The sequence below is a fragment of the Rhinolophus ferrumequinum genome, chromosome 25, assembly GCF_004115265.2.
Source record: "Rhinolophus ferrumequinum isolate MPI-CBG mRhiFer1 chromosome 25, mRhiFer1_v1.p, whole genome shotgun sequence".
NCBI classification, from domain to species: Eukaryota; Metazoa; Chordata; class Mammalia; order Chiroptera; family Rhinolophidae; genus Rhinolophus; species Rhinolophus ferrumequinum.
This window is the reverse complement of record NC_046308.1, coordinates 29,332,252-29,350,922: the sequence shown is the minus strand read 5'-3', so window position 1 is coordinate 29,350,922 and position 18,671 is coordinate 29,332,252. Positions and strand designations below refer to the sequence as shown.

The 18,671-nt window shown below is 34.7% G+C and overlaps 1 protein-coding gene across 4 annotated transcripts in view; it reads left to right on the top strand.

Moving 5' to 3' along the window:
* The window catches only part of ARHGAP32 (Rho GTPase activating protein 32), a 319,193-nt gene that overhangs the window by 264,851 nt on the left and 35,671 nt on the right, over positions 1-18,671 (top strand). The window contains exon 1 of one of the 4 annotated variants that reach the window (XM_033097362.1): positions 7,353-7,668. The exons of the other annotated variants lie outside the window; for them this stretch is intronic. The gene's annotated coding sequence lies outside the window, so the exon portion shown is untranslated. Of the gene's footprint in view, positions 1-7,352; positions 7,669-18,671 lie in introns of those variants that run through there. 4 annotated transcript variants of the gene reach the window in all.

The following is an 18,671-nucleotide window of genomic DNA, read 5'->3' as shown; positions in this document are numbered from 1 at the left end:
TAATTTCCAAGAGTCCTTCTTCATGCAACCACTCTATAAAATAGATATTTTTTGATGCTAGCTTTAATGCAGATATTTCATTTAATTTATATACCTGTGTGAAAAGCAGTACAGTTGAAAGGACAAGAGCACAGGCTCCAACCTTGAGCTTTAATCCCTGTTCCACATTTTTCTGTCTCTTCGCTTGTCATTTGGCTTCTCTGATTTTTAATTTGTTTATCTGAAAAGTTTGGCAAGATTCTTTTGAAGATTAAGAATAAGACATTTAAAACCCCTGAGTACTTAATAAGTGCCAGCCGTTATTATATATCAATTTATGTTTGTCTACTATGTTATGTCATTTACATTCAAAGGGTCAGAAACTAGATTTATTTACTTTATGTACTTAGTTAACATATTATTTTTTGATGTAAATCTATACAGAGGCATACCATTGAAACAAATTAATTACAATATTTTTCATGGGACAGTGGTGGAGAAGGGAGTCTCTTTCGATGGTTACTGGAATAGAGTTTACATCATAAAATTTTGTCTTCTTTTGATGATAGGTGAATTTTTTGGTTAGCAGACATTGAAGTAGCTGAGGTTTTCATTTTGGGGGAAGATTAGTAATTAGATGTAATGCTGGTGAAATCCTTATGTTAATTTAAGAAATAATTTATAAGGTAATAAGTTAGCTTGTATTTTTAGTATAATTTTGCAATAAAAAATTGTAGTATTCTTTTAGGAAACTTGTCCTCTAATATCTTGCTTTTTTTGTTCGTTTGTTTTTTGTTGTTTTATTAGGCAAAATTGCAAGTATTAGGTTGGTGCAAAAGTAATTGTGATTTAAAAGGTTAGAAATAATTGCAAAAACCGCAATTACTTTTGCACCAACCTAATACTTGCAATTTTGCCTAATTATAGTTTTTTTACGTTTATTTTCTTTTCCTTTTTTTATTTTTTATTTTTGCTTCTCAATTGATTCTATTTTCTATCTTTGAGATTCCAGCACTTTACTCTTCTGTTACCATGTTCCTTTATATATCACTTTAGTATGAAGTGACCAACAATCTATATCAAATTAAATAGGTCCAGGTTTTTATTCATCCCATGTGGAATGTTGTATTGAATATTCTTCCCATTGAACATATGCTTACTTGTATTTTGGAGGATGATACTTTAAGAATGAGATATTAGAATCAGTACCCTAGGAAACATCGATGTAATATGCAAAGGAATATCAAAGTGCTAGAATGCCCAGGGAAGTTTTCTCTCCAAATACATTGCAAGGCATAGATCAAGATAATATTTTCTCACTATGTATCAAGGAAAAACAGAAAATTTATAATACCACCTGGTTGTAAAGTGCTTTAGAGTTTATGCATACTTGTATTTACATTATTTAAATTGCAATTTGAATCTTGATATAACCCTCTGAAGTATTGGGGGTATACCGCATGGAATGTATTTCTGTCTCCCACCACACCCCTTTTGTAATAAGGGGAGCAACAGAAACTCAGAAAAGTTAAACAACTTGCCTGAGGTTTCTCAAGTAGGACTTATCAAATGAAATCTCCTGATATCGAATAGTAATCATAGCCAGCACTTACGTAGTCTTACTGTGTGCCAGACTACTCTGTGCCAAACACTGTACCAAGTACTTGACATGGATTAACTCATTTGTGACTAATTAACTCAAAACCTAGAATTTTTCCCACTATACTACACTGAATAAAGAGAAAGCTTACTGTTCTTTTCTCTCAAAACGTATATTTATTTAATATCTTTTGCTTTCATTGCAATAGGAGTAAATAAAAATCTATTTGGATTTCCACAAGGCCTATATGAACAGAGCAGAATAGAAATTACGGGAAAGATGGGTTAAACAGAGGATGAAGAGAAGTGCTTATATAGGCACCTACTTAATTTGTTAATTTGTTTCAGTCATCATCTTTCTAATGCCTAATTTAAAAAACATCTTTTAGTCTTTCCTCATTACGTATAAAACATAACTTCAAACTCTGTTTTATTATGGCTTTTCTAGCTGCCCTCCTCTTCTATTCTCCTCTTCTAGTCTCTTTCCCTGTGTGCTCTGCTGGACTCTGCTTGTCTGTTCTCTGAACACATCATGTGCTTTCATAGGTTTCATCTGCTCCTACTGTTCCTCAATCTGAATGCACTTCTCCAGAACCATGTCAGTGGATTGAAATCTTCCTGTCAAGACCCAGCCCCTAGTCTACTTTGACTATGAAAGCTTCCTAGACTGGCTCTCTCAAACCCCTATTAGTCAAATTTAACAGTAGCTATTTCACTTGCTTACTAAATTGCAATCTCCTCACAAATGTCTCCTCCATCGTTCTCTCCCTCAGGAGCTGCATGTACAGTGGATGTACAATGAATGTTGAATTACTCTATCTTAATAGTTACTACTAAAATAAATTTTTAGAATACAACTTTTATTTTGTAATCTCTGACTTCAGAACACTTCAGTAGTTTCCCTCAGTACCAGAATTATATGCAAAATCTTTAGCCTAGAATTTAAAGGATTCCATTACATAATAGAATGAACTTATCTTTGTAACTGATTTTTTTCCTTTTATTATCTATATTCGGCATCAGTAACATGTTTCTTACTCTTCTCTCATTGTGCTTTGGGTTACCCCTTCCCTTGCTTTCTCCTGCCTGAAATGAATTAAGTTTGTTCTTTGCAAAGGCTCCTTAGGCCACTGCTTCACAAACTTGAATGCGCATTCAGTTTGCCTGAGAGATAGTGTTAAAAGCTGTAGATCATGATTCAGTTGATCTAGCATGGGATCTATGGTTCTGCATTTCTAATAAGCATCCAGGTAATTCCTTGACACTAGCCCTGCGACTTAAGTTTTTTGAATGACAAGGGACTACATTTCAGCCTTCAGTAGCTATTTTTTGTGTCACTCATTTGGAAACAGTGACAAGTTATCTTATTTTGAATTTGATACTTCACTTATTTTTTAATGTTTTTTTTTTTAATTTTATTGGGGAATATTGAGGAACAGTGTATTTTTCCAGGACCCATCAGTCATTGTCCTTCAATCTAGTTGTGAAGGCTGCAGCTCAGCTCTACGTCACTGCCGTTTTCAATCTTAGTTGCAGGGGGCACAGCCCACCATCCCATGCAGGAACTAAACCGGCAACCGTGTTGTTGAGAGCTCGGGCTCTAACCAAGTGAGCCATCCGGCCACCCGATATTTCGCTTTTTGTGTGTTTTTTCCCTCAACCAAGATTGTTTTGCTTGTGGGCAGATATTCTATTCTGTACTAATTTGCATCCTTTATACATAATGTTGTTTGCTCCAAAACAGTTGATTGATAATTATAAACATGAACAGTTTCCACTGCAGTTACTAAAAATGTTTCCTAAACTCCCATATGCTCTTTAGCCAGTGCTAGGAGTAGGCCCTAATCAGGTTCCTCTTTGCAACTAAGTAAAGCAGCTTTTCCATTTTTGGTCATTTCCAGCATTCATTCATTCATTGATCAGAAATGTATTGAGTGCATACTAAGTAATAGGGGTAAAGCAATGAACTCAGCAAATAGAAATAATTGTCATGTTGGTGTTTGTAGTCAGTTGTGTTGAGAGGGAGAGAAAAAGGTAAACTAGTGAAATATATAGTGTGATAGATGATGTTATGGAGAAAAATAAATCCTAGAAAGGGGTTTCAGGGGAGAAGTGTGGGGTGGGGTTAGAATTTCAAAGGAGGGTAGAGTGGTCAGGGAAAGGCTCATTAGAAGGTTACTTTTGAGCAAAGACCTGAAGGTGATGAGTGTTAAGACAGAGCAATTGTAATGGTGGCACTATATGTCTTCTATTTTGAGATTTGTATCTCTGGTATAATTCGAATTAATAAGTGTAATTTTGGTTGGAACTTCTTGAAAGCTTTCTTTTCTGTCTTTGCTTCCCATACATTTAATATGCAAACCAGTTTCAATGTTTCTGTTTACCTCAGCCCAGGGCAGGCCCTGTGAGTTGGGATAGGTTTTGCATCTGTGGGATCCACTCCTAGCTCCAACTTAAATCTACATAACATCTTCAAAGGTTGTGATAACCAGCTTAACTGCACTTTCTCCCACCCCAACAGACAAAGCCGAAATCAAAAGAAAATTCTACTACAGGCTGAAGCGATTTACATTCTGGTTAGAAAATATAAAACTTGAGACCAAACAGAGACTCGATGCAGTAGTTTGCCACAGACTCTGTCCAGCCGATCCTTCTCTTTCTTGAATAAATCTTCCTTCTATATTTCTACCTGACTCGTGAATTCCTTCGTGGCCCATGAGCGAGCAGACACAACAATGAGGAGAGGAGATATGCACATACCTGGGGGGAGATCTTTCCAGAGAGGGAACTGCTAGTGTAAGGATACTGAGTTGTAAGATGTATGTCTGGCTTGTTACGGGATCAGCAGAAAGGCTAGTTTGACTAGAGCAGCATGTGAAGACATGAGATGAAGTCTAGAGGTGAAAGAGGATCATATTCTTTGGGGGGCCTGGGTGCCACTGTTCAATTTTGGCTTTCATTTAAAATTAGATGGGAAGACATTAGAAGGTTTTAAGCAGAGTTGTTGTTTGACCTGACTTTCCTTAAAGAATCAGTTTTGTGGCTGTGTTAAGGATAGGAGAGGGTGGGTAGAAGAAGAGAGTGTCGCAGTAGCTGTTGTAATGAGCCTGGCAATAGATGATGGTGGCTTAGACCAGGGTGGTGGCTATAAATGTGGTGAGAAGTAATCTGATTCTGGATGTATTTTTGGCTGTGAAGCTGGCAGCATTTGCAGACATACTGTGAAGTGTTTGAATAATTCAGGTAGTTTTTATAATAGAATGATTGGAATGTCTTTTCATTGCCTTTCCAGTGAATTCTCGTGTTGTCCACCGACCCCCATCCACCCAGATACATACAGTCCTTCATAGTAAAGCCTCCATTTTGTTAAATACAAGAGAAAAACAAGTGATCTCTCCTGTGTCATGAACAGTCTTTAGAAGACAAAGTACAATGCTTTTCAGTCAGCCATAATTTTTAGCTTTTTATTTTGAAATAATTATAGAAGTTGCAAAAATAGCAGAGGTCCCATATACTTGTCAACAAAAAACATCCAGCCTGAGAGAAAGCTTATGAGTTTATTTGAACCAAACTGACAATTGCTGGGAAGCAAAGTCTCAATAGATTGAAAAAATGCTCTGCAAAATAGTGGTTTGTAACTTGGATAGATAAAAAGTAAAACAGAGCGACAGGTACTTCTTTTATGTAGGTGGGTGCAGGAGAGTTAATAGTTCGCGTTTTACAGCACATAGAGATGGTAATCAGAGGACAAGAATAATAATGAGGGATTTTGTAGTTTCCTGCTCTGGTCTGGAAAAAGGGATTACTGACACTCCAAGGATGTCATTTTAGGTGCAAAAAGACAGACAGGCTGGCTCACTAAAGGTAAAGATTGACTTTATTAAGGAAGCTTTAGGGTAAAGATGTGACTTCCCGCCATGGCCCACCTTAGTTATGAAATGTTTTTATGTACACATCATCCTATGTGGTTATTTTCAGTCTCCTGAGCTTGTCAGGTTTAACCTGTGGCCCCTTTTCCGTCCTCATACTCTAAGAACTGAACTTCCCTCAGTTATAACATCTCACACAACTCATTATCAAAACCAGAAAGTCAATATTGTCACTATTCAGTGAACTACGCATAGATTGCAGACCGTACTCCAATTTCACCAGCTTTTGTACACACTCATTTTCTTACCATGTATTTCTGTATGGCGTAGAGTGTAGCCTTTTGGGTTTCAGGTGAGAGTTAGTATTTTTAATTATGTAATTCTCCAGCACTCAGGCAGACCTCTGTTGAATTTACTTATTCCTATATGTGCTTATATGCTAGGTAATATGAGGAGACTACGAGTTTTACTATTCCCAAAATGGCTTTACTACATCATACGAATAGACTTCCAGTCTCCCTTCTTCTTTCCGTCTTTTCTTCCTTTTCCTTTTTTCTTTCCCTTGCCTTCCCTTGTTGTCTTTTAGTACTAACCAAGGAAACGGTGGGAGGAGCAGTGCTTTTAATTTAAATTTTAACAAAAGAAGGGTGACTTTGTCATCTCCAAAATGTATGAATACATTTTAAGAGCCTCATTTCCTATTTGATAAAATCCATAAATCCACAGCTGTTCCATTGGTAAAAATGAATGTGTTTTGTTTCTGCCACGTACATATTCTCTATATTCTTTCATGTTTTAAAAATCACATCAATTCATGGTTTTTCTTATTGTGGCCTACCATTTACCAACAATTTTATATTTAGAACTATGTTCAGAGAGGAAGGAGAGAATAAATTTGATCAGTAGCAGATTTTGGCAAGGCCCATGATAAATACTCCCTGGGTGTCTTGAATCCAACAATTCCTGCTTGTGTGACCTTGGCAGTTGCTTAATCCCTCTGCTTTGGTTTCCTCATCTCTAAGATGGGAATAATATTAGCATCAACTTCATCGGGCTGTAATGAAGACTGTTTATAAAGTACTTGGAATCATGTCTGGCACATAATAACATTATTTTGTTTATTAAAAACAGGTATCTGAATGTCATTTTACATTGGTATTAGTAAAAAGTCATTTGGGACAGAAAATATGTTAATCTCTTCCAATTCATTTATTTCTACGAATAAATGAAAGCAACCAAGAACAAATAATTCTAATAGATTCACACAGTACAGTACTATTATTTAATATAAATATTGAATCTCTTCTACTTATTTACATAAGTAGAATTATAATTTTAATACTTGGACAGTGTATAAAGGGGGAGGCCATACTCAGGAAAATTTCTTTAATTCTGGATTTTCAATTGTGAAAAAAACTTTTTTATTTTTTCCCTTAATAGATGCTTAAGAGATTGTTGTCAAGATTTTTCACACAGAGGCAGTATAAATTGATAGTTTTTTATTTTACGTGTTAGTAGAATAATAATTACAGGTCATTATCAGCAAAGATTTGAAAGGGTATGTTTTCTTAGCCTGTTGCTGCTAGTTTAATGATTCAGCCTTTTACTGGTAGTACTTCCTACATGATCAGTTACTTTTCTTATTTATTTGGCCCTTTTAAGTGCCATCATTTTTATTGGATACACTGTCTCCCTTATAGATAACAAACATAAACAACTGAATAGTAAGTAACTTTTAAAAGATTAAAAACATAATTACATATCAAGTTCATCCTGGTGTTTTCTGAGCAGGAAGTATTCACCTGTGTGAAGTTCATGGGTGGAGCTATACTGGTGAAGCCTGTTCTGCAAGTGTGAGCTCAGGCTGGGGTGTTTTTGTGGAATCCTAAAGCAGTTCATGCTGTGAAGGAAGGATTAGCTGCTGAAGGCGAGAGCTCTTGCCTGCGCGCACACGCTAGCCGGCTCAGCTTGATTAGGGACCAAAACCAGACCAAGAAAACTGCTGAAAGGGGGGGCCTGAAAACAGAGCAGGAGCCTAAAAGTGGAGATTTGACTTGGAGTTATCCTCGGCTGGAAAAGGTCTGAGCCGGTGTGATTATGATTCATTCTGGACGGTTTCACACGGAATCCGGAGCTGTTGTATCCTGTGGGATTGACTGCTAAGTGTAGTCATTTGAAACAGTCTTAAGTATTGATCCTAAAACCTGTGCCACAGCAAAAGGTAAGGCTATCTCAATTATTTATTTAAACATTTGCCTCCAACAACATCCAGGATATTTCACTAAGATTATTTTTACATTATACTTGGGCACTTGTGTTCTTGGTTGCTTTTGTGTGAATGGTTACGTTTTCAATTGTCCAGAAATTGAATAACTGAGCTTCAGTATTTGTCATGTTAGGGTAGAGAGATTATTATTTTTGAAGTAGATATTGGGCAATGTGTCTCTTTCAGAGTCAGTTTCAGGAGCTACCAGTTTTTCTATTTGAAATCAGCTTATGTCTTAATGTTTTGTAGACCTTACTAGGTTAATGTACAGAAGTTGTCATGATTAAAAGAGCATACCTTTGTTTCATAAGCCACCAGTATATATCATATATAAATACTTTTTTCCTGGTGAGTTAATAATATTTCAATTATTGACTAATAAAAACAGGTGGGATTTACTAAATCTGATTTACTAAAAAAAATTCAGTGGACTGTATAAAGAAGCTGCTCAGATTAGCACAAGGAAGTAACCCTTCTGACCTTTTACCTTTAAGTATTGTGTGGTTTTTTTCCTCATTGGCACTGGTCACGATAACCATCTCTATCCATAAAATGTTTGCATTAACTCTTTTTCCTCTTGCAGAAATTTTTTTACCACTAGGGTAGTAGTCAATATTTATCTGGTTGCTTCTTTAGTAAGACCTTTTCATTTTAAGATAACATGGAGACCATAATTGTCTCTCAATCACAGATCAACCCTGTTAAGAATTTGAACATTTTTCTCCCAGGAATGTTCTACTACTATTTAAATGGTATCAGTATTTTTATTTTTAAAAAAATAAATGGGAGAATTTCAAATTTTAGAGCTCTTTTTCATTGTCAACTTTTTAAAAATGTACCTGTTGGCTCATATGATAATGGTTTGAGACCATAACCTCTCTTTTTTAAAGTATTGTGTAGTACTATATGGTATTCAGTAGAAGAGAGCAGAAATCTAAGGTTTTAGGTTAAATTTACATTTAAGACAGTTAAACGAGGAAGAACTAGAAAGTGGATCATGTGTGTATGTATCTTCCCGAGTGAGCTCAGCCCTGAATTTAGGAAGTACAACCAGTTTCAATTGAACCTAGTTTGGAAAGCCAAAAGATTTTGGTTAGCTCTGTATCATAGAGGATTCTAAAAGTTTTCAGACCAAAGGTAAAGAGAAATTACAATAATGAAAATAGCTCCTGTTTATTGACACTTACTGAGTTAGTGCTTGGCATATATGATTTAATGTAAGCGTTATAATAACCCTGAGTGATATGTAATATTATTTGTCATTCTCTTTGTGTATTTGAGGGAATTGAGACTAAAATAAGTGATTTGCTCAAGATCTTGCAAACTGGGAAATGATTAGCGAGTAGATTTAAACCCTCAAGGTCTATCTGTCTCTGAAGCCCACGTTCTTATTTCCCCATGCTAAAGGTCAGGTCTTTTGTAGGGCAAAATTCTAAGACTTTGCCTTTAAATAAAGAGTTTTCATCATCACTTCTGTGCTCTCCAAATATAGAACCCTTCCCCTCCAGCTCCTGGTGTGGGTGGGAACCCAACCCACACCAGGAGCTGAAACCACCTATGATTATATCAGTGTTCTACAGCAAACTTCATGGCTTAGTAAAGTGCAAGAGATTATATGACATCAACGTGAATATGATTACATTTTGATCTAATAGAAAAAGAATTTCAAGAAAAGAGAGTTTTCACACTGTTAAAATTAAGGTTCTAAATTTTCAGATTTCTAGAAATTCATGTCGTGCTTTTGTTCATCTTTTATGTTACTGAATCCCTAAGAATGTATAGTTATTGTATTTTAACTTTATGAGAGAATATATAAATCTCCTCCTGAGATAGAGTACTAGTTTTTGTAAACTTTATTATCAAACAGTACTCGTCCATCTTAGAAAAATAAGAGCCCAGATTATTTTAAAACCCTTAGTGGAGATACTTCCATAGTCTATATGTTACATCCTATTCTAGTGTGTTAGAATCCTTCAGTGTCAGGAATTTATATCCACCTCATGTTTCCTCCTACTCTCTGCTAAAATGCAAATCATTTTGCTCTGTATTTAGAAATCTAATTAGTCAGAGTCTTTTATATAATAACTGAGGTGGTAAAGTCACCAAGTTAAAAAAATTTTTTTACTTAGTTTTTGTACAAAGTTGAGGAACAAAACCAATCACTTATTATTTTAATTTGTAATTTATATTTTTAAATAAAAACCAGAATCCGTTTTAGCAAGAAAAATGTATGGCTTATTTATATCTCCCTTAAAAATCACATTAAGCTAAATTTTAGCCTTCTTTGATATTTATTACTGAAATTTATAACTCCTGGAAAAGTAAATATGTATTGCAAATAATAAGAGTGTTTTATCTTAACCTGACCATTTTCCCAAGGGAACTGTGATTTTTCAGATCTAACACATGCCCATTCTAATTTGTAACTGTTCAGGTACTCTTCTAGGAAGAGCAGCCGCCTTGGTTTCATTCTTAATCCTGAGAAAGAGATACATTTTTATTCAAATACCCAAATAGTTTAGTTATGTTATTCCACATAGAGTTGTGCTGGGTACAGTGTGAAGAAACAATTTGTTGCCTGTTTTCTGCTTCTCTTTTTCCAAGTGAATTGGGCTTATCTCTTCTGTGTCTGAAAGGTTCTTCTCTAAAATTTACTGAAGATTTATTTTCTAGATCCCCAGTGTCATCCATTTGCATTCCAGTTAGTAAGGCTGTTTGAAATGCCTCTTCTCTCTCATAAATAAATGGAAGCCAGTTTGACTTATGTAACTGTTAGTAACTTTCTAGTTTTTCAAGCAAGAGCCATTACTGTATGCTATTTTTAGTTTAGCATTGCATGTACACGACATTTCTCAAATACCTGATTTCCTCCCGTTGAGTTTGGAATGTGCAGATAACAGAACTGTTGCAGTCATCCATATTCTAGAACTTCATCCCTGGGCTGGTCCTAGATATTTTCTCTGTGGAGATAGTTCCTTGCAGCTGTTACATACATCGGTTAGAGAATTGTGTTTTTTCTCTTACTTTCAAAATTGTTTATGATAGATTGATCAAAAAATATTCTGTACTTGCTTGTTCCACAGTAACTTCAACATATATTAAGATTTAATACTCAAATTCATCTAAAGATTTTCTTGGACATCTGCATGACGGGGTGGGGAGAGATGAAATCCAAGGTTGTAACTGCTATATTCTCCTTTTAAAATTAGATGTAAACTCAGTAGTTCCTGGAGACAGTGAAGATTTTGCATTTTGAGTATCAATCTGGTAGAATATAAGTTTTCAGAAGTTCAGAACATATAGATAATATTTACCTTTTTTCTCTTATTAGAGTGAATTTCTAAAACCTATTTCAAAAATTAATCTCTATAAAGCATATGGCATTTTCTGGTAAAAACAGTATTATAAATAGCCGTGCTGTTCACCAAGGACTTTCAAGCAATAAATCAAAGAAGCAAACAATAGTGTATTATATGGCATGGTCAACAACTGTGAATGGCTTTCATAATTAAAGATAGAACAATTATGCATCAAGTTCTGGAAATAGTTATAAGCATATTGTATAAATTAGTTATATATACTGCTTTCGTGGAGAAAAATAAATATTTAATTTAAAATAATTTAAAAAGTGCTAAACCTAATATACTATGCATAAAACATAACATTTACAATGATCTTTCGATCTTAAATTTTTATACTAACGCTTTCCAAGAGAATTTAGAAAGCCTAATTTATTTTTTTGACACTGCTCTCCAATAAAGTTTTAAATGATGTCCTTTTTACCTCCTGATAAATTTTCCTAAAGCAAAGGCATTTTTCACAGTCTTTAGAGCTTTCTATACTGTTCTAACTTTATACTTGCTCAGTGTTGCATGATTTCTCATTGCAAGGTATTTTCATTGAAACCTAGAATTCATAAATTACTTGGTTTAACTTCTGTTTTTTCATGTTATTAAACTTCAGCAAGTTATTGGCAGAATCAGAACTAAAACCCTGTCTCCACATTTTCACTTGCTCATGCCTGGCCAATAATTGGCATGATTGGATTGATGACCTTCATCAGACTATCTGTTTTATTATTGGAAAGCATAAAAGCTTTTAGCTACTAGGCCATTGGTTCAAGTATGTATTTATAAATCTTTAAATAGTGTTGCTAATATTTTATGCTTACTGAATATTTTTCCCATATACGAAACTATATATTTAGACATTACAGGATAGTAACAAGTAAACTAAAGAAAAGGAATTGAAATATGAGTATTAGGTCATATTGATAGTTAGAGCTGAATACGTAGAAGGGAGGAAAGGTATAAAGTGTTATTCTTCTAATAACCTTTATTACATTTAGAAGTCATTACATTGAATTTAATGGGAGATTAATTAGATTTTATTCAATGTATCTGTTCTTGTGGCATAAACTATTAAGGATTGAATTCTAGTGATCAGATACTGGTTTATATTTTGAATTTAAATCATTTAGAGTGTGATGCTAACACACATTGAGTTGAAATTAGTTAAGCCATGTAAAGCACTGGCACATAGTAAACACTCAATAAATGTTAGTTAATATATAACTGTTGTTATGATATTACTGTAGTTTTTAGATTTTCCATCAAATTTTGTTGGATATCTGGTTCAGGATTCAGTTTATCTTTATCTTCATATTGTTTTTGTAGGGCTGGGAACAGGCCAGTGGATGGAGCCAGGGAGAAGGCAGGTCTAATATAAGATTCACCAAAAGATTTATTGATATAAAAAAAGAGTCAGTGACAGAGTTTCTTGGACATGTCCTTATTCCATCAAATAAAACCTTACTCAGAGTTTGGTTTGTAAGAAACTCCTTACTGATTTGAAGGGTGTTTTTTTTTTTATAAAACAAAAAAAGCACATTATCAAAATTATTCAATTGTATTTTCAGTTACTGGCTTAAAGAACTTTCTTTATGTCATTATTCACCCTCAAGGCATTATTTATGTTAAAGCTCTTTTATGTTATACAAGAGGAAAAGTTACAAGAAATTCTATATTTCAGTTACTGGAAAAAGTGTTTTTAGTTCAGTTAACTAATAATGTTCGAGTCACATGTAAGAATCTTGCTCAACTATCTAGAAATTTTTCTCTAAGAGGTTTGTAGAGTTATTACTCCAGTGAATCCAGCTTAATTTTTGAGTCCGTTTATTTTCAAATAAAAGCTTTGTTTGTTTAGTTTAAACTAATTTGTATACTCAAAGCTATAAGCTAAATAAGAATATCACATTTTCCTCAGCATGAGTGCTGACTAAACTGGTTCAAAAGCTGTGTTTCTCAGTTGCCCAAAGATCCTTTCAGGACATACAACAATGCATGTTAAAAATGTTAATTTTCGTATCTCTTACCAATATTCCTTTTAATAAATTTGAAAATACTAAGTAACACTTCACTTTAGCTATTAAGACTGTAAGTGTAAATCTGTGACATACTTCTTTGCTGCTAGTATTTAAGGCACTAGCAACCTATTATATATAATTTTTCTGTTTTTAGAATTCTTTTTTTTCTACATTTGTACCCTGTAGCATTTTTTCCCTACATTTGTACCCTATGGCATTCTTTTATGTCTGTGCTCCTTTACTGAAAGTCACTTCTAATATATTTACAGTATTCCCATTTATTACAATTTCTAAGAGGGAACTTTGCCATGGCATAAGACTTTAGTTTTTTTAATTTGCTACTTGCCTTCTCAAGTCTCTTGCACTCATTTACATCCCTGCAAAGGACACAGGAAGTAGGAGTAAAGGAGACTCCTAAGTGTAAAGGCAAGACTCTTAAAAGTAGTTTAGTTTGCCACATTCAAAACTTAAGAATTAAACAAAAAAAACTAAATGATTATCTTAATACATGTAGAGAAATTATTTGATAAAGATCAATACTTGTTCATTTTATATATCTTAGAAATTAGGAATAGGGAATTTCTTTAATATATTTAAGATTCTACTGCAAAACCCCAAGAAGATTTTAGTCTTTTTTTTTCTTCAAATTTTTATTTATTTGTGTTTTTCCAGGACCCATCAGCTCCAAGTCAAGTAGTTGTTTCAGTCTAGTTGTGGAGGGCATAGCTCACAGTGGGGATCGAACCGGCAACCTTGTTGTTAAGAGCACCGCGCTCTAACCAACTGAGATGACCGGCACCCAAGATTTTATTCTTAATAGTGAGACATAAACAATCTATTTAAAGCCAGGAAGAAGGTAGTCATTTACTGAAGGTTTAGTGATATTAGACAAAAAGAAATAAAAGGATTGAAAAAGAAGAAGCAAATCTGTAGTCTTTGATTGTCTACAAATCCAGAAGAATTTATACTTAATTTATTAGGAGTAGTAACAGAGTTGAGTAGGGTTGTTGAATAAAAGATAAATAATACAATAACAATAATAGTACCTGACATTGATTAAGATTTTTCTGTCCAGTACTAAGTGTTTTATACTCTTACGTAATCCTCACAATAGTCTAGTTAGGTAGTTACTATTTTTAACTTTTTCATAGATGTGGAAAAAGAAGGGCTGAGAATTAGGTACTTTGTTCGCAGTCATACAGCTTGAAGTCTCAAGGGCACAGTTGGAACCCTGGCAGTCTGACACATCATGCTAATTGTCTTTCTATATACTAGTAATAAATGATTAGAAAATATAATTTAGAAAATAGTACCACTTACAATAGCAACAAAAATCATGAAGTTCCTAAGAATATCTATAACAAAAGTATGTAAGAGCTTTATGGGAAATGATTTGAAAAATTTATAGAAGGACATAAACGAATCTTCAGTAAAAGGAGAGTATACTGTGTTCATGGATGCGAAGGCTCACAATCATAAAGGAATCTGCTGTCCTCCAAAATAATCTGTAATTCAGTGCAGCTTTAATCAGATTTCCAAAAGAGTTTTCCCTCCTATAATCGAGACAGGCAGATTCTAAACTTCTTATGAAAGAGTAAAGGGCTGAAAATATAAAGGCAATTTTGAAGAATAAGTGGAGAGACTTATTTTTCCAGATACTAGGATTTATAAATTGCTAGAAGTTAAGAAAGTGAGGTATTAATGGAGAGATGGACTGATAGAATTGAGAGAACTCTGACCCCTCACATACTATACACACATTTGTCATGTAAGAATCAGTCTTACAAATCAGTGGAGAAAGGATTATTCAATAAAAGGTAATAAAATGGTTGTACATCAGGAAAAAAGTAACACAAGTATATCTATCTCTAAACACATAAAAAAGTTCAGTCAATTAAAAATCTAAAAAAAGTAAAAAAGTGTTAGGGAAAAAAAGATTTAGAAGAAATAGGACTATATATTTCTGACCTTAGGTAAGGAAAGATATCTTAAAGCTTGGAAACCATACATAAAAACAATGCAAAATTTCATAGATTTGTCATATTCTCTTAAACGTTTCTGTATGATCAAAGTAGTGAGGAATTTTTTAAAAATATATCTACTTTGGGCTCTAATACTTTATTCTATTAGTTTCTTAGCTTTTACTCACCCAGGACAGTTGTGACCCCAGGACTATTTCTCCTGGTTGTGTTTTTCAATTAGTTTGTCCTGAAAACAGTCTCTAAAGGCTTATATTAGTACAAAGCTAAGCAAGCTGTATGTAGGCCTTTTAAATAATAAACAGGTTAAATCTAAGCATAATGCAATAGGCTTTTGGTCTCAGCAATTTTTTTTCTTTCTTAAAATTCAGTTTTTAGATATTCTTTTGAAGAGCCGATTTTTTTTGTTGTTGTTGCATTAGTATGTATACAAAAACAGAGTAAAAAGAAAATCAACTTGACACTGCTTAGAGAAAATTTCTTTATATTTATTGGTATGAATAAATGCATTGTTATACTTTACATAAAAACAAGTTAATGGAATTTCTTATGAAAATTCAAATATTTTCATATTGACTTAGCAAAGTTTCTTTTTTTGTTTCATGTTTCAGCTCTGTATTTTTGTGATTATCATGAGGTTTGTATAAAATCTCATAAATAAAATAATCCTTTTTCTTCTGATAGCATCTTATATATTCATTTGCCTGTACAAATTCCATTATTTTCTCTTTCCCTTTTTATGTTTTTGCTGTCACAAATTATGCCTTTTTGTGTTGTGTGCTCACTTCCAAATTGAAGTAGCTATAGTTATTTTTAACGCTTTTCTTCCCCTTTATGTTATAATTGTTTAACACCCTGTGCTTTATAAAATTGCAGTTTTCTGCTTCTGTTTGTTTGTCACCTTACCTCAAGTTTTATGTACTTTTGTCTTTTTGTTTCAGAAGATAGAAGAGCACCTTTCAACTTTTTTGTAATGCGAGTTAGTGTGTTGGTAAATTCCCTCAGCTTTTGTTTGTCTGGGAAAGCCTTTATTTCCCCTTTATATCTAAAGGATAACGTTGCTGGATAGAGTATTCTTGGCTGATGATTTTATCTCTCAATATTTTAAATGTATCGTTCCACTCTCTCCAGCCTGTAGAGTTTCTGCTGAGAAATATGATGTTAGCCTGATGGGGTTTCCTTTGCAGGTAACTTTTCCTCCTCGGCTGCCTTGAGAATTCTTTCTTTATCATTGCCTTTTGTCAGTTTTGTGTCCTGGAGGTCTTTTTGTGTTGAGATAATTAGATATCCTGTTAGCTTCTTGTACTTGAATGTCCAGTTCCTACCCCAGGTTTGGGAAATTCTCATCTATTATTTCTTTGAATAGGCTCTCTGTTCACTTCTCCCTCTCTCCTCCTGTGGGATACCTGTTATCCTTATGTTGCCCTTTCTAATGGAGTCAGATAATTCTCATAGAGAGAGTTCTTTCAGTTTGAAAAAATCTTTATTTTCCTTTATCTGAATCATTTCTAGGTTTCTATCTTAAAGCTTGCTAATTCTCTCTTACATCTGGTCTGCCCCATTTCCAATGCTTTCTAATGCATTCTTCATGTCATTTATTGAGTTCTTCAACTTGAGAATTTCTGTTTGGTTGTCTTTTAGAGTTTCAGTCTCTTTGATAAATTATTCATTCGGTTCATTAAGTTTGTTCCTGAGCTCATTGAACTGCCTCAGTTTTCTTGTATCTCATTGAGTTTCTTCATGAGTGCTATTTTGAATTTTCTATCATTTAGATCACAATCTTACATGACTTTGAGTTTATTTTCTGGAGAATTGTTGTTTTCTCTTTGAGATACTGTGTTACCTTGGTTATTCATGGTGTTTGATGTGTTGTTCCCCTGCCAGCACAGTTGAGGTAGTGAGCAACTTTCTTATTTAGGTGCCATTTTGATTTTAACAAATCAGCAGGTTGATAATTAGAGGTCTTTTCCAGTAGATAGTGGGTGCTATCGCATTTTTTGGTTTTCTCTTACCTGCTCACTTGTGCCTCTGGGATTTCTGTGCCCTGCCTCTGTCTGTGTCTTTGTAGAGGTGGGGGAGTGGGAAATGTTGCCATGGTAGTGGGAATCATTGCCCGTGTAACTGGGTACCCCTGCTGTTTCTGGGTTACCTGAGTCTCCCAGCACCCCACCGTGGTGGGGGGATGTGACAGTTGGGAAGGGAGCCAAATTTATAAGCCCCGATGCTGTTACCTGATTCCCTATGGCTGCTGGCACCACTGGGATGTATACAGGAGGCTGGAGACTCATCTCTGCTGCTGCTACCAGGCTTTCCCGTGGTATGAGCACTGCTGTAATCGAGGGAGAGAGCCATAGTTTTGGTTGCGAAGCTTGCTGCTGCCCCTCTTACCCTCTGCTGGCTGGGCTGTGGTGTAGGCGTACATCTGACTCTTCCGCCACTACCATGTGTGCTGGGGCTGGGGGTTCAGCTCAGGTACCTGGGGAGCTGGGGTTGTGGGTTGTGTCCCTTTCACATTCTGCCTTCCCTAAATGTGCTAATACCCACGCCTGCAGATGTACTGCTGAGTGGATCTTTCAGGCTCCTCTGTGCTGAACAGAGGAACCTTTGTTGGGTTGTAAATGTCCTACTAGTTGTAGATTGAAGGGAAGATAGATACAAAGGGATCCTCTCCTTCTACCATCGTGATCCAAATATTTCAAAGTATGCAACAGAGTTAGAATTTGGGAGGTTGTAAGAGAATCTTAAATATCACGTAGTCCAGTTGCCTATAGTTAGATTTCCACCAAGTGGTCATCTAGTCTGTGTTTGAAAACTTTGAGCAAAAGAAGGGTATTGTGTACAGTTGTGAAAATCCGTTGGAAATGCTGCACATTACACTCGTGCTTTATTATACCTTAGGTTCACTCAGGACAAGCTCGTTATTATGCGTCCCACCTTTGCCCTCTCAGTAAGTCTGCTTGACTCTCTGACTTTATTACAGATCTTAGAACTTGATGCATACAATCAAATAAACCTCATCCTGAGGCCATTATCTGGCACGAATTATCTTTCTTTAATTTCCTGAGAAATTAATTCAAACGCAGAGTTCTCTCAAATCAGTCTAGGAGATTTCTGAGACCCAATTTCGAGAACTCTAGGTGAAGTATTATGAGAAAGTAACAATTCTTTGGTTTTGCAGGAAAAATATTATACTTGTGTACTTAAAAACACCCAGTGCCCCACTTCCCCATGTCAAGGTTCACTATGGCTTACTGAGCTATATGTTTTTAGTGTATCCCTATAAACTGGTTATTGGTGTCATAAAGGTTTGCCTTGGAGATATTAAGTTATGTGTCATACTGCTAAAGCTTTTAACTACTAGAAAGACTGGTCTGGTTGAGTTTGTCTCAGGTTTGGAAAAGATTGCAGGTGTAAAATCTATTATGTCTAAATAATATGGAAGAAGTTAACATCGTGGCACATGTTGCATTATAACTCTTAGAATATGGAATTTGAATATAAAATGGTATGGTTTGCTTTTTCTGAGTATTGTTTTGTGTTTTATTTTTGATGTATTTTATCTGTGGAAATGCCATTGTTATCATTTTTATTTCTCTAATCTAGCATATTTGGTA